The 16,664-nt window shown below is 32.8% G+C and overlaps 1 pseudogene across 1 annotated transcript in view; it reads left to right on the forward strand.

Annotated features, from left to right (window-relative positions):
* The window catches only part of LOC143238217 (metabotropic glutamate receptor 3-like), a 107,169-nt pseudogene that overhangs the window by 78,600 nt on the left and 11,905 nt on the right, over positions 1–16,664 (forward strand). Inside the window, exons 3-7 of the transcript XR_013020463.1 lie at positions 2,962–3,094; positions 3,318–3,472; positions 4,691–4,819; positions 7,016–7,205; positions 16,080–16,215. The product of XR_013020463.1 is annotated as a metabotropic glutamate receptor 3-like (transcript). The remainder of the gene's footprint in view (positions 1–2,961; positions 3,095–3,317; positions 3,473–4,690; positions 4,820–7,015; positions 7,206–16,079; positions 16,216–16,664) is intronic.

Genomic DNA, 16,664 nt, shown 5'->3' on the forward strand with positions numbered 1-16,664 from the left:
GAAACTATATTAAAATTCAAAATGTCTCAAAGGTTATGCTAAATCTTTTTCTATTTAGTAACGTAAGTTAACCAACATAAATAATTATAATTGTATTTTTCGTCATTATTTTCTTGGCTGCCATATATGTAACAGTCTTATCCAACCGTATACTTCTAATGTTAAATATTTATATATATTATTGTAAGGTAAGTTTAGCTTGATATCATTGTGATATCCAGTCTACTAATGTCATTTTATGTTTAATATTACTGAGTTAGTTAACCAGCTAATTTCATTATATTTTCTAAATTTATTTGGTGCATTGTGTTATATAATCTAAACATTTCATCGTGTTGTCCAATATTCTCAAGTTTACTGTTCTATCCACCTAACCTAAAATCACTACATGGTTATCCAGTCATCTATCAATGTTATTTTATCCAACTTTGAAATGTTCTTTCTGTGATTTGGCATTACTTAATTCGTTGTGTTTACTTAGCTTTTCTAGTTTCATTTTGTTTGTTTTGACTAACCAAATTTATAATGAGTTCCAGCCTTTGTAAATCAGTATTAATCATTATTTATTATGATTTTATGACTTACTAGACACCCTCAGTTGATCCAGCTTTGGCTAAGCTCATTGTATAAGTTAATCTTATTGAGTTTACTGTTCGTCACATCTCTCACTTGTGCCACGTTTATTGTGTCACCCAAACTTTGGTCTGTTTGTTTGTAGTTAAGCACAAAGCTACACAAGGGGCCATCTGTGCTCTATTTACCAAGAGTACTAAAACACGGATTCTAGTGTTGTAAGTCCACAGACATACTACTGTGCCACACATTAATCACGTATGTTATATTTATTCAGCGTTATTAGGTTCATCTTATGATATAGCGTTACTAAGTGCAGTATTTACCACAACTAATATTTTATGATTCTCATATTGTTTCTTTTGTTAATTTATATATTTAATATTTGTTTTTAGAGAAATGTAAAAGCTTTAAACAACCACAGTTTTCATAACTTTTTTATGTATTTTGCTATATAACAAAATAATCAAACAGTAAAATTAAGAGGAATAAAACATTTCTTTTTATTTTAAATCGTTTATTTAATATTGTATTAAAACAACAAACACCAATATTGTGTTATTTGATTAAATCATTCAATTACCACTTACTTAATATTATACGAAAATAATTAATTGGAAATGAACTTTTAACCATTTAGTTAGATTTTCTACAGTGTCTGAATTCTGATTTGTCCAAGCGTTTCAACGTTTATTCACAATATTCCAGATTACATCTAAACTCATAATTTTCTAAACTAATACTGTTAATCAACTCTGAAATAATAATTGTTAAATATTCATAAAATGTAGTACTTTCGTGAATATAATATTTTACCTTTTTTTTACGTTGTTGGCATATACTACTGTAACAAGATATAAACAACACTTTGGAACTTGATACCATTCTGATTTTTAAAGACTTTATGAAGATACAAAGATTGAAACTAGATAATATATGATAAACCTCTCCAGTGATATAGGAGTATTTTCAAAAAACGTATTTTAGTGTATATTTATGCATGTAAATAATGTGTATGAGCTCGCATATTTTAACTGTTTTATAAAACATATTAAAGTAACAACAAACAGTTACTTCCTGTTTTTCTTACTTTAAAAACGTGTCATTACATCATTTATAAACTATTCATGTATTGTTTGTATGAAGTGAATAGTAGAGTGAATTTCTACAAAGACTACTCAACAAGATTTTGATTTTGTTATAACAAAAAATAGTAATAAACAGAAAACTAATTTATTTTCTGAGAGTCAGTTTCTCAATCACTTAGGCTATTCTATGTCGATACACGTTTTTTTTTTCCTTTAGTTGCATCTTCTTTGAAATCTGAAGGATCATTTTTCTTCTTTTCTTTCAAACACTAAATCCTCTTATACACGACCGGAAAAAATACATAAGGTTAAATGATAGGTGATATGTGTGTTGGAAGTTTCCTCAACCATACTATTTTTATAAACGTACTGTAGTTTCAAGCTTACAGTAAGTGTCGAGATATTGTTCGTAATCTATTTTGGTCATCAAATACATGTTGTCTAATGAATGAATCTCTGCAAATGTAATGTTTATTACGTATAGAAAAGTTATGTCTTCGAACATTTTCAAGACCCATCATGGCAAGGTGATTAAGGCACTCGACTAGTAATCTGAGAGTCGCAGGTTCGAATCCCCATCATACCAAACATGCTCGCCCTTTCAGCCATGTGGACGTTATAATGTGACCGTCAATCCCACTATTTGTTGGTAAAAGAGTAGTCCAAGAGTTGGGGGTGGGTGGTGGTGATTAGCTGCCTTCCCTTTAGTCTTACACGTCTAAGTTAGGGACGGCTAGCGCAGATAGCCCTCGTGTAGCTCTGCGCGAAATTCAAATCAAGACAAAATAGAACATTTTCAAAGAATCACAACTAAACGTTATTTTCAATATAGGATTGATGTAGATATATAGGTATTCAATGATAATATCAAACGCTATTTATATGTTACAGAAGTTTTCTAATTACTTTTGAGGTATTTATAAACTATGCTACTCTAATTAACCACTTTAAACTTCTTATATAAATGTTAACCATTAAAAAAGTTAAAATTACCGAATTGAAAATTTTAATTTTGTTTTAACAAGTATTTTTTATTTTCAAGGTCACTCTAAATGGCAAATATCAAGAGTGATATGATGTAAATACATGTATATCTACCATACTGTAATGCATGGATATTTACTTCTATGTAACATCAGTAAAAGTATACTGTCCTACCTGTTTCCTTTATAAAATATCTGATCACTACATTATTTTATACCAAGTAACCAGATTTTATGCACAGTATGAATTTTCAAATTGATAGTATGATTAATTTGGTGCTACCAATAGTTAAAGCAATTTATTTTCTATTATTCAGGAATATGCATTGCTGTGTCCGAAAAAATATCTCGAAACTCAAAACCAGGAGATTTTAGTCGAATTGTTGAAAACCTGAGCACCAAACCTCGTGCTCGTGGTGTGGTATTGTTTGTGGACGAAGATAACTGTAGGTAAAAGTGGATTTGTGTGGCGAGTTTCATACTTTTTAATGTGTAACATAAAATAGGGTTAAGGCTACCTGTATCATGGTTGAGTAGTTAGTATAAAATATTGCTTATCCGAGATTCTTTCTATAACGTTTATCTATCTGTTTTTCTATCTGTCAATCATCTTAATTTTATCCACCTATTTATCAATATATATATGCGTGTGTGTGTGTGTATTTTCTAATAGAAAACTACTTGCGGCTACAATAGATGCTGGTAAAATAGGTCACTTTCAGTGGATAGGAAGTGATAGCTGGGGAGCTAAAGTGCATCCAGTCAGGTACCAAGAAGTGGCAGCAGAGGGCGCTATTACAATTTTACCAAAAAGGAAGGAAATAAAAGGTAAAGGACATCTTGCTATTTCAAGATTTCTTTAAAACACTGAAAAAAGCAAGTCATTTGAATCTCAAAATAATATTCCATACATTATGTACGAACATGATAGGATAATAGTGTTTATACTTAGAACAAGGTATCCTGTTCTAAAAAGAAAGTAAGTTTAACAATTTTCTCAATCACAGTGTTTACTTTCAAATTTTATTTGTTTAAGCCTATAAACCTGTCCAATGCGTGTTTGAGTAACATGTCTTAAAGGAACTTCCAACAAGTTTCAACTATACTAATTTTTTCAAGAAAAAATAAATTAAAAATACACTTAAATATATGCATGGAAACGTCTGTTATAAACAGTTTTTTCGCTGTCCTTTTTCTTCAGTAGCTGAATATGGTATAGTTCCAACTGCAATGAATCACATTTATATTAAAATCATTCATAAAATGTTTATCGTAACTCATCTCCTAGACATAGTAATTGCAGTTGTTTCTGAAACTCATAGTCGTTTAATTCCCATTATCTTTGTTCCAGCAATAGCAAATAACTTGTGATTATTGTTTACAAACTGACGTCAAAATATAACCTGGTAAATCGATTATGGAAAGCATACCACCATCTCCGTTGTTACTCTGCACGTTTAATCCTTTTGTCACTGGGATAAAAATACTTCAGGCAATAAATGAAGTCTTTAGTGCCAAGTTCTTTCAAGAGGCGTTCTCCCTAGGGACCGCGCTTTAACATTCAATAGACAGATGCAATATAATTTGTCAATGCCAACCCTTCATGATGGAATACGAAGAAGAAAAGAACCAAGACCGTCAGTAAACAGATCATATATATATGAAAACTACTTGAGTAGTTAGTTTTCTTGAAATTTGATAGGTTAGTAATAGCTAACGCATTTAGAAACTCGGGAATAATTTGCTTACAATTATCTCGCATAAATGATCTACCAGGGTAGTTTGCTGTATAGTTTGCATTCCTTGTTTAAAAATTAAGGTGAGCTGTACCAAGAGACATCTTAAAACATGCTGTTTTATAGATATAAATTGCGTTTTACGAGAGGTCCATTTGGCACGTAGAATTGGTATAATTCTTACGTGCATCTGCCTAGGGTTAAGGTGTTTTACATAAAAGAGTGTATGTAAATATCTTGTATAAAGTGGCGGATGTAGAGGAAATACTAGTGAACTTATTTATTACATTTTTTTTCTTCATTTTCTAAGACTTTAATAGATACTTCAGTTCTTTGGGGCCACAAACGAACAAAAGGAATCCGTGGTTTAAACCATTCTGGGAGCAGCATTTTAATTGCAAATTTGACAACGATTACATGGATATTGGCTCTTGTACAGGTGAGTAAAAACGACATCAGTATACCACGTTCCACAGAATTTGTACAGGTGAGTAGAAACATCAGTATACCACGTTCCACAGAACTTGTACAGGTGAGTAGAAACAACATCAGTATATCACGTTTCACAGAACTTGTACAGGTGAGTAGAAACAACATCAGTATACCACGTTCCACAGAACTGGTATGACAAATGTTTTCTCAAACTTTTCCCCACATCCTTTTGATGTTAGTTTTAGCATTCTGTAACTACCTTGTTTTACGTTTGTAATATAAAATAATGAAAGTTTGTAATTTTACAAACGCAAAGGTTTGCTATATAGAATAGAATTGAGATCTTTATTTCAGCGACCATGTTTTATCTTCCTTTTTCTGGTAACTATATGGAACTAGAATAAATAAAACTTCACACTGCTGCTAACCTTATGTGTTTTCATTAGTGTTATTAGTACCGCATTTGGTATGTTTAAACCTATTCATTGAAAAAATTAAGTTAATTTAAGAGAACTTGCGTTAAACATTGGCTGTATTATTTATAGTTTTGAAGCACTACAAGAAGCCATATAAACAACTTATCCTTATCCAGCTTTATAAAGTCCACTGTGTTTATATTGCATTGTTTGGTTCATTAGGTTACCTAATCCTTATTGAGTTCGGTATTTCCAGATCTTTTGACTCTATAACCCTAATAATGTTTTCAAAGTTTTGTATGATTAATTTTTCGCACGAAAAAGTTAACGGTTTCAGGCGCCCTTAGAATTTGCTTAAAGATTTTAGGGTCTAAAATAATAGGAACAATGTGTGTCATTCTACTTAAAATAATTTGATAAATGTAATACTAAAACACCCTTGTTTCTATTGGTTGATTAAAATATCCAACTACCATTTATCTGATAATGTATAAACGTGAGACATTTAAATTCAACCTCTAAAAATTTGGAAAGTTTTCTTCCCCCGTCTGAAAGCTAAGTTTTCCAATCGTATTTAACATTTGCTTTAAAAGTTTAAGAGCATCCATTACCCATAAACTCGTGGTTTTATTAATTTAAAAATTAATTAACTTTCGAATATTAATTCAGTTTTCATGTATTATTACGCATTTGTAAAGGGCTTGCTGTTTTTAGCTTGTTGATCTACAAAGGGTTAAGTCTATTGCGATAAAAGTATTTTGAAATCTCACTACGTCGTTATAGTCTATGGCACCGCATCCAATAATACTCTATCTGACGTTCGTATATTTTAACAGTGTCACCTGCAACTGCTTTCCATTGCAAAAAGCTCTGTCGTAAGGCTATTATGTCAAAATCACATCTCTACTTCCTGCATACTTTTTATAACTCCTCCATTACAAGAAGACGAAAGTTTCCCTGTGCCCAATACAACATCCTGATCGCACTGAAACCTATAGGCGTCGTCGTAGGTTCGTATGAAATAAAAAGAATACCAGTTTGATCCTCTATCAACTTGAGGTATGTAACATTGTAATGGGAGATATGACAGGAAGATTTATGTTCGTGAAATCATACCCCGTTGACCTTGTTCCTGGGCAGGGATAATTCTTTATCATAGCGTGAACTGTTAGCTGGAACAAGTAGACGGCTTTTGCTACTGAACTTAGAGTTTGCGGATTCCCGTCTATCTCAAGATGTAACACTTAGCTGAAATACGACTTGTTGTACGTAATTTTTCTGAATGATTCTGTTTCCACAAGTTGAACCAAATTCATTTGTTGCTCAATGTCATTAAATACAAAGGATATCTCTATTTTGGAAGTCCTAAATTCCCGATGTGAAGACATCTTTACGATCTGCGTGACTATATGAATAATTTTGTGTTAGAAAGGGCTCTTACATACTCTTCCCAAAAATTATCAATTTTAGATGGCATTACATTACACGCGTAACGCCATACAAAGTGAAAATGGAGTTCTAATATATTCCGTCCTACCACGACTTTACATCGCCTGTGTTGGTTTGGATAGTCTTTGTATAGCCATAACGTTTACGACCCTTTGTATCACACTAACTAATTAACAAATGAAGAGACGTGACTTAAAATCTTTTTCCTCCGTAGTCATTCATAACGAAACTATATGAAACTCAATGATATGTTGTTATAATTGTTAAGTTGTCTTGATTCAAAAATAATGATGTGATTAATTCTTTCATAACTCAGAATTTTGTAATTTTGTGAATAGGGACCGAATCATTGGATAAATACGAACAGGAAGGATTAGTGCCGTTTGTAATTGATGCTGTATACGCCATGGCGCATGCACTACACAACATGATGAAAGAACGCTGTGAGTATTTTTTGGGATGTGAGAGCATGTTTCCAGCGCCCCTGGAAAGGAACTTTAGAGTATATTCGAAATGTGTCGTTTAAAAGTAGGTACACTTTTAATTTATTTCATTACAACATCGTAAAAACACCTGTTAAATCATTAACTAAATATGGTGTTTTTGTTAAAATTGATATAAGTATATTAAACAAGATTTTCAAGCTCAGACTTTCAGACTTTATATGGCTGTCTTTCAGCAATAAAACTCGTTCTTAATGTTTAAGATGTATATTTGTGCCTACAGTGAGTAAAACTTAGTAAGAAACTGCCGTTAGAAATAAACAAATCGAGGTAAAGTTCAGTTTATTGACAGCAATGTTCTAATGTCTTTAGGCTGTCTTAAAGATATATAAGCATGTGTGAGTTCTGATTAAGATACTTCTATATAATACGTCTATAGATCTCTTCATGATATTTCTTTATATCACATGTATAAATCATCTTCAGCATACTTATATTTTCTTTGCGAGTATAGGCTGTCTTCATGATACTTCTTTATATCACTTGTATAGATTGTCTTCAGGATACTTTTGTATATCACGTGTATAGATTGTTTTAGAATACTTATATACAACACGTGTATAGAATGCCTTCAGGAAAGTTTTGTATATCATGTATACAGACTGTCTTGTCTTCAGAATGTTTCTCCGTGTTACCTATAGTGTATAAATCATGCTTGATATCCATATTTTTCTTTTAGAATGTCGTACGTTATCTGACATTTTTCCTAATTACAGATGCTATTGTCTTAGCTTTTAAATTTGCTTCTTTAATATTTTCCATTATAGAAATATATTTCTAACAATTTATAGTATATAGGCTTTCCTCACTGTACTCTAACTTCTACTCTAAATTTAATGAGCATGTATGTGTCTCTACTATTGACCACTGTATAGATTGTGTAATGGTTACACGATCTCTAATACTGTAATTTACACTTTACAAGCAGTAAATGTTACGTCTTCCTTTTATAATGGATATTTATTAATAATTACACAGTCACAATCTCCAGGTTTCAGAATATGCTTTTAATATTTTGTTTCCATCTTATTTTAATATTAACTATAATAGTTTGTAAAGTATTTACCGTGTAAAAAAGTCATATTTTTCATCTTCTAGTGTATAATATAGAGATTTTTTGCAAATGTTTTTACCTTTCTTTATTGTGTAGATTGTTGTCAAATTCAATTATGGTATTTCATTTTTGAAGAGGTAAAGAAACTTTACTTAATATGTTTTCATAGTAAAAATGTTGCCATACGTCATATAAATTTGTATCCCAAACTTGTAAAATCTTTATCAACTTATATGTGGTACGGATATGTTTCATTCACATCTTTAAAAACTATAGAAAGAGTATTAATTTTATCAATCTACTGAAAGACATCGTCGGAGTCTTATTTCACTTTGATTTTTTTATATGTAATAACTAGAAATTACAAGAAGTTATTATAAATAGTTGTTCGTACTTTTTTCTTCATTTTATAAGTCGTGAATTGTATTAAAACTTGGAAACATCGTATTTAAAATTATGGGTCAGAAAGTTATTTCGATTGGCTCCTAAATTCAGCAAAATATCACATAGAAATGTGAAAGTGAAACACGTTATACTTTGAAATTCAGAATATTTTAGTTTTTAAGCTGCATCTTAGATCTGAACCTTTTTATACGGTTAACTGTAAAAACTATAACAGGATTATTTATGAAAGACAACGTAGGACGTTGAGGGTCTAATAAAAAGGTTTCAACTGACACGTGTCCTAAATATATATTTGCATTTCTTTGCTCTTCTTTGAAGTTAAGCACAAAGCTACACAATGGATTATCTGTGTTCTGCTCACCACTGATATTAAAACTCGAATTCTAGCTTTGTAAGTCCGCAGACATACCGCTGTGCCCTGAGGGATATAGATTTGTGTTCAATTTTCTTTAACTAATCAACAGGCATTCACTTCGCATTTTATGCAGCTCTTTGTATTTTCCAAATCATGCGAGAAAAGGCCTATATGTTTTTAAATAAAATAAAATATTGAACCCTTATTACGTTAACATGTTGACATTGTGTGAGTATTCACAACTCGAATCTATGTAGAACAGACTCTGCTACGCGCGTGAATGTATAGGTAGATTAACATTTCCACAAGTCTTGAGCTGTGATTGTCTAGACAGTACAAACGTACCTCTTTCAGTACAAGTATGGTAAACAAAGCTTCATATATATAAGTAATACCAACTTACCAATCACTGCCTTTTATTTTAAGCTGATTATTATTATGATTGCTATTCTGGTGAAGGATAACAAGTTTATCGCATGCCTTTTAAAGTAAAGTAAATTTTAACAATAAGGCACGCCTTCCTCAAAACAATTACAGTTAAACGTTCTCCACTAAGAGTTATAATGTAACTATTCGAACTACTTCACCAAGTTATAGTTATTGTTTTAATTGTTTGTACATACTCATTATAAAATGAAAGCTGATTTCAAGTTTGCTCAGGTATTTTAATACCTTTATGATAAAGATCAAATTAGCTTCACTTTATATGGCACAAAGTTCACTCCAACTGTGTTTTTACAAGATGTACATATGTTATACAGAAAAAGGTCGTAAGTGTGTGCTTAAAACGTCCACAATTTTCCAAACGATAGTGAATCTTAGTATTTATTGTCAAGTTCTTAATAATTATTTTTTTGTTCTTTTAGCACAGTTTTAATATATCTGACCCCTGAAACATACAGTCATGTTCTGTCTACATATATTAAACTCGATAATATGTAACTAACGGAATTAGTTTTGATACAGCTCCTACGTGGAATATTTTATTTACAAATTTGAACATCGCTTTAACATTACCATAAGAGTTACAGTTGTTACCAGTATTTCAGCAAGCAAAACAAAAAGTATTATTTATAAAATTTGATAAAATAAGATTATGTTACACAGAAAGCAATTGGTGTTCATACTATCCTTATATATGTTATATATGTACATACAATATAGATACAATAATAAGTTGTTCACAACCACTTTCCGAAGAAACAACAGTGAGATTCATCTCTGTAATGCTGTCTTTGTAAATTACTTGAGGAAAGTCTAAATAGCAGATATATAAAATTATAAATCAGATTAGAATTCTGCCAAAGCTTCCTTTCACAAACAAGTTAGTATGTTAGTATAACTTTTTAATCATTTCCATATATTTAGTTTTATCTTGCAATGCTGGTAAAACAAGGAATGTGTATACAATTTGTGAAATCGTTAAGCAACGGATGAATCTGAGAGTTTTAATGCTTACAAAATGTTGTTTTTTTTTTATACTTACTTGTATTAACCACACAGATTAAGTATGTCCCAATGTATCCAGTTTGTTTGTTGTTTTTGTAGTTTGTAGTGCCATCTATTGAGAAAATTCATATTTATCACTGTGTTTTTAAATAGTATATGAATATAAGCTTACATAGACCAATGGTTCCCAAATTGTGTGTCACGGCGCCGCAGCAAACTCACAGGAACGCCGCGAAATATTTCAAATTTTTGAGGGAAACACAGAAACACAGACATCTATCAGACATCCCGTTAACTACTAACTCGAAGTAGTTCACATTAGATCGCGCTATATTCCTTTCGAAGACGTTTTCGAATGTTTGAAATATGATTTTGTTTACTTGTACTTTCGGTTACGCCAGTAACTTCTCGAATTTTCTCATTTATTAGATTTTGTATATAAATATATTTCGTCTCTCCAGGTCCGTTAGTAATAGAAATAACTGAATGGTGTTGTGATCAAGTGTCTGCGAGGTCTAACGAAGTTCAGTGAATTATTTTGTTGATTTTTAGTCCTTGTGCATAAAAATGGAAATATTTTTTTTCATATTAATAAGAAGTGTGGTAGTGAAGAAAAGGATAGCGAACCACAGACTAGTGGAAAAGTTGTGATGATATCAATCATGAAGAGTGTCTGCAGTGTGTATTATATCTAAAAGTTTTGGCTCCAGAGTGCATGCTTCCAAGTAAACTAAAGCGCCCCTTACAGACCAATCATCCTAACATGGCTAGTTAATCCCGTGGTTATTTTACCAGAAAGTTAAAATAATTTAAAGAACAAAAAGGTACATTTTTTAAACAAGCATCAATACCAAGCAATGCTTTATTAGCATCCTACAAGGTAATACATAGAATCGAGAAATGTAAAATGCCTCACACCATCGCAGAAGAACTGATCTAACCGGCTGCAGTAGATATGGTGAACATTATGATTGGTGAATCTGCGGCAAGGCTGCTTTCAAAGGTTCCTTTATCCAACAATACTATTAGTTGTAGAATCCAATACATGGCCGAAGACCTCAACGATCAGCTAATTGAAAAATGAAAGAGAAGGAATTCCGGTTACAGCTAGATGAGGCGACAGATAGTAACACGAATGCTCATTTGATTTGCTACACACGGTTCGTGACAAAATTGTGGAAGGCCTTTTTTTTTGGTAAAAGTATCATTGCAGGTTCAAAGGCTCAAGACTTGATTGAGGTCCTTGACGCTTTTATGTGTGAAAACAACTTAGACTGGACTAAGTGCGTTGGCATCTGTACCAATGGTAATCGCGCTACATCAGGCTGTTATGGAGGGTTGCAAGCATTCATACGAAATAAAGCTCTTAATGCACTGTGGAACCACTGCATAATTCACAGGAAAGCTCTTGCGTCAAAGCACCTGAGTCCTCCACTGAACCTAGTCCTGGAAAGTATATTGAATGTGGTGAACTTTATAGAAACTCGGCCACAGAAGGCGAGGTTTGTTTACAAAACTATGTGAAAATATGGGATCTGAGCACACTTCTTTGTTGTACTACTATAGCTCTCCCGTGTAAATGTTGAGCTGAATTTACCTCTGCAGAAGAACAAAATATTGTTGAGCTGTCTTTTCACAAGACCTGGCAAAAAACAAAATCTGGCAGCATGGAACTAACTGAGTTTTGACTATGAGTAAAAGATGAATATCCGCTGCTAAGTACTAAAGCTCAGCGAATTCTAGTTTTATTTGCAACATCATATATCTGCAAAGCTGGATTTTTGACGGTTGCTGTGATGAAAAGCAAGTACCACGCGAAAATCAATCTGGAACAGGAAATGAGGGTGGCGGTGTCCAATCTGATTCCAAGGTTTGAGAAGCTGTGAAGTGCACAACAAGCGCATACCCCACATTAATAATTTTGGTTATTTAAAAATAAAATAAAAATTGTGTTTTTACTTTCAGTTTACGTGTATTATTCTTTCAAACGGTTACTAAGTTATTAGAACATAAATACTTATTAGGTATTTAATTGGTTGGACCTATTTAATAAACGGAACTGTTAGGTTTTTCTTTTTGCCTGAAGGCGCCGTGAAAGATTTGCTGTGTGTGTGTGTATAAATATATATATCAACTAGGTGCGACATTGATAGATTTAGGCTCCATAAGGTTATTTCTTAACGTCCTTTGGCAGTAAAATAAGAATTATTTACAGCTGTGAGATTGTCAGGTACTCAAGTCTGCCAGTTTGCTTTCCTTTGCTCTTTTTACTATATTACAACTCATACACTAACGTATATTTTTACACTTGTTTCTAATCAGAGTTAAAATATTTAATATTAGCATTTTTTACATCACATTGCACGTTTCTAGCTCGAACTGCTACTTAGTTGTCCTCATTATTAAATTGTAATATACAAAAGGGAATATGAGGCTTCTAGCACACCGGTCTGAATTAAAAATAGTTGAGTCGTTCTGCTTTACCTGTTATAGAAGTAAAGATTGTTTGTTTTGGTTCATTAAGAAAATTTAATAAAATTTCAAATTATTAAATTTAAACGTTGCTAGGTCGGGCTTAATTAATCTGGCTTTAATTTAACTTCCATTTCTACACAAATGTGATATTTGAAAGCTTTTAAGTAGTCGATGTTATATTTCTCATCAACTTTAAACATTTTTTCATTTGATTTAACATATATTATAACAAAATATAGAATTTTTTATTTTCACAACACTTTAGTGCGACAGGGATTTGAACCCGCAAACCTCGGATTACGAGTTGAACGCCTTAACACACTTGGCCATGCCGCGCCGCTTGAAGGGCCTGCAATATAGTTAGTAATGCTTCTTGTCCTATTTATGTTTTTATATTTATTATCAGTGAAAAAAAGCACTAATTGTGACATTAAAATTGATTGAATTACTATATTACAAATAGAGCAGCTCATAACATAAAAATATATTATTATGTTAACTAACGCTTCCAATATCGTGTTATATCATCGTTCATTAGTCTGCATATTTCCTTATATATTGGAGCTCCCTACTAGCTCGTCCTCCGCTGGTATAGTGGTAAGTCTATGGATTTACAATGCTAAAATCAGGGGTTCGATTCACCTCGGTGAACTCAGCAGATAGCTCCACGTGGCTTTGCTATAAAAAACACACAAAAACCTAGTAGGTCCGCGGTAAGTCTTATATCTCTGAGAATCTGGCTTCGATTTCTGTAATGGGCAGTGTATAATTTTATGCTTAACAACAAACAAATACATAAGAATATTAGAAAAAATCAATGTAAATAAAATCTTTTTCATTATAAATATTTTTATTGGTTCTACGACATTTCGCAGCCGCAATTTCGCACCCGACTCTTGGCAGCCAACATCACAATAGAACTTAGGTGTTCATTTCCTTCATTTTCACATGTTCAAAATTTTTAACTTTTAACGATGTATTTTAATTTCATTTCTATCATTATGTATTTTCACAAATGTTTAAGCGACAAGATACATGTTACAGAATAATACTGAGTTTATCACAATACCTGAGTTGATGAGAAAGAAACAGAGAGACTAGCTCACATGCTGATAATTATCCTCCAAACATAACATGATTTCAAGGTATCATCTAACCTGCCCTAAGTGGTTCACTGGTAAATCTTAGTGCTCATACTTCTAATAATGGGGTTCAACAATGGCAGTGGACACACCATAGATAGCTCATTCAGTAGCTTTGTGCTACAGGATGTTCGGAAAGTTACTGTGCACTTGTATATTTATTAACAGACAAAACTGCACAGTGACTTTCCGAACACCCTGTATATTGAGGTTCGACATTAGCGGTGTAGCTATCACAGCCCATTCAACCACAAACAAAAATACAAACGTTCATCGACATTCTCGTAATTGTTTTAAACAGTGTGTTAACAACAAATCATAGAAACATTGGATTGATTATAAATTATGTAGCATGAAAACTATGATGTTAATAACATTATGAAGTGATGAAAACTATAATACGAATAATATTATCGAGTGATGAAAACTATAATACGAATAACATTATCGAGTGATGAAAACTATGATATTAAAATATTATCGAGCGATAAAAACTGTGATATTAATAGAATTATTAATATCACAGTTTTCATCATTATATAATGTTATTAGTATCATAGTTGATGTAAATAGTCGGCTGGGTAATCATCCGCTGCCAATTTTCCTGGGTGCAAAATTGTCCGCTGCTAACGAGCTCGGCTGTCAAATTGTTGGCTGCCAAGAGTCGGGTGCGAAATTGCGGCTGCGAAATGTCGAGACACCATTTTTATTGTATATAGATCGGAATACACTGGTTGAAAATATTTGAAATGCTTTTAAATGACACTAAATTGATCACATCAGATCCGTATTGTTTGAAGAAGGAAAACCAAAAACGGAGAACATAATTTAGTCATACAAACTTGCAGAGTTCTATCGAATATTAGAGTTCTTGTTGGTGAAAAGCCAGAAATAGAAATTTGAAAAGACTCTTGGACTACTCCAATTGGCTTGTTAAACCTTTTATTTCTTTATTGTAAAACTTTTGTTCTTACCAATTAGTGAAATGAAAATAGAAAGATACAGCTTTCTATAGTTCAGAAAGCTAAGTTCATTAAAATATATGCTCGCTGAGAAGAGTCACAAGTTTGAAACGTACGAAGAGTCAGTTTTTACTTCTATAAGAAAATAAATTTATGTTACGCATTAAATACATCCTTAACCATTCCTGCCTATAAGCTTCAAATGTAATTTGTATCGAACAAGTATAAGTTATGCTGTATGGGTTTTCTTCTCTAAATTGATTTTATATTCTAAACTGTCATGAAAGTTCACGAGAAAGTGTCAAGTATTTTCCATCTACAAAAGGGCCCGGCATGGCCAAGCGTGTTAAGGCGTGCGACTCGTAATCTGAGGATCGCGGGTTCGCATCCCCATCGCGCTAAACATGCTCGCCCTTTCAGCCGTGGGGCGTTATAATGTGACGGCCAATCCCACTATTCGTTGGTAAAGAGTAGCCCAAGAGTTGGCGGTGGGTGGTGATGGCTAGCTGCCTTCCCTCTAGTCTTACACTGCTAAATTAGGGACGGCTAGCACAGATAGCCCTTGAGTAGCTTTATGCGAAATTCAAAAAACAAAACAAAACAAACCATCTACAAATAAATTATTGTACTATGAAAACAATATTATATTAAGAAGTACTTCTGTGCAGAATATTTTAAGTCTCATAACTTCTCCCTAAGAAGTACTTCTGTGCAGAATATTTTAAGTCTCATAACTTCTCCTTAAGAAGTACTTCTGTGCAGAATATTTTTTTCAAATTAGTCTGAATATTGAGTGCATATCATTATCGTTTGTCCTCCGTGTCCAATTCAATCTTCTCGTCTATCTGTTTTATTTAAAAACGTATCATAATGGAGGTACACCTACATTTTTTAATAATTCTGGGAAATAATAAAGAAAAACTGTCTAGAACCATTCTTATTTTTAAAGGTCAATATGCGAATTAACAAAAGATAACAGTTTACCATTGTTGTTTTTCAAGCTCAACATGTGAAATAACGAAGGATAACTCTCTGTTACCTTTGTTCTCTTTTAAAGGCCAGCAGGGAGGGGACATGGTTGTTCGTTTTAACCATGACGGAGATGCTCCAGGAAGCTACCACATCTACCAGTTTCAAAAACAGGCCGAAGAAAAGTACGATTACAAAACTGTTGGACAGTGGAACGAAGGAAGGTAAAATACTGCTGAAACTGTAAAAATATATCTAACACACACGCGCACACAGTTACATATAATAAATATATTCTTGTATCCGTTTACCAAATTAGGTTGGCAGTCTGTGGATATTCATTGGTTTCAACTTTTTTAGCCCGACATGGCCAGGTGGTTAGGGCCCTCGACTCGTAATCTGAGATTCGCAGGTTCGAATCCCCGTCACACCAGATAAGCTCGCCCTTTCAGCCATGGAGGTGTTATTATGTTACGGTCAATCTCACTATTCGTTGGTAAAATAGTAGCCCAAGAGTTAACAGTGGGTGGTGGTGACAAGCTGTCTTTCCTCTATTTTTACACTGCTGAAGTAGGGTCGGCTAGCGTAAATAGCCCTCGTGTAGCTTTGCGTTTAATTTAAAAACAAACAAAGAAAATATTACTTCCTGTCTGTACGACTTGTAGTTTGTTGT

The sequence above is a fragment of the Tachypleus tridentatus genome, chromosome 13 (genome assembly GCF_004210375.1).
Source record: "Tachypleus tridentatus isolate NWPU-2018 chromosome 13, ASM421037v1, whole genome shotgun sequence".
NCBI lineage: Eukaryota > Metazoa > Arthropoda > Merostomata > Xiphosura > Limulidae > Tachypleus > Tachypleus tridentatus.